Below are 273 nucleotides of genomic sequence, written 5' to 3'. Positions count from 1 at the left end.
TGATCTGGAGAGGAAGGAGAGATTTTTACAAAGGAGCAATAACAGGATATGCACACTAACTGACTGTTTTATGCTGCTCTTGCTGTGCTGTGTTTCAGTGCATTAACTCGTTTCCCCTCTTTCTCTCTGTCTCCCTCTCTTTTTTCCATTTGTCTCTCTTTTTTTCTCTCTTTCTCCTTTTTCCTCCCCCAGATGACCAGCCCTTCCGGGGGTCTCCTGTGTATATCATATCAGCATGCTGCCTATCAGTTTCTCATAAATACCGACTCCCCC

At 44.7% G+C, this 273-nt stretch overlaps 1 protein-coding gene across 1 annotated transcript in view; it reads left to right on the top strand.

Moving 5' to 3' along the window:
* The window catches only part of kif5ab (kinesin family member 5A, b), an 83,409-nt gene extending 83,136 nt beyond the window's left edge, over nucleotides 1–273 (top strand). Inside the window, exon 29 of the mRNA XM_063216329.1 lies at nucleotides 193–273. The gene's annotated coding sequence lies outside the window, so the exon portion shown is untranslated. The remainder of the gene's footprint in view (nucleotides 1–192) is intronic.

The sequence above is a fragment of the Engraulis encrasicolus genome, chromosome 14, assembly GCF_034702125.1.
Source record: "Engraulis encrasicolus isolate BLACKSEA-1 chromosome 14, IST_EnEncr_1.0, whole genome shotgun sequence".
NCBI classification, from domain to species: Eukaryota; Metazoa; Chordata; class Actinopteri; order Clupeiformes; family Engraulidae; genus Engraulis; species Engraulis encrasicolus.
Note: the sequence above shows the minus strand (reverse complement) of the source record. Positions and strands in the feature narration are given on the sequence as shown.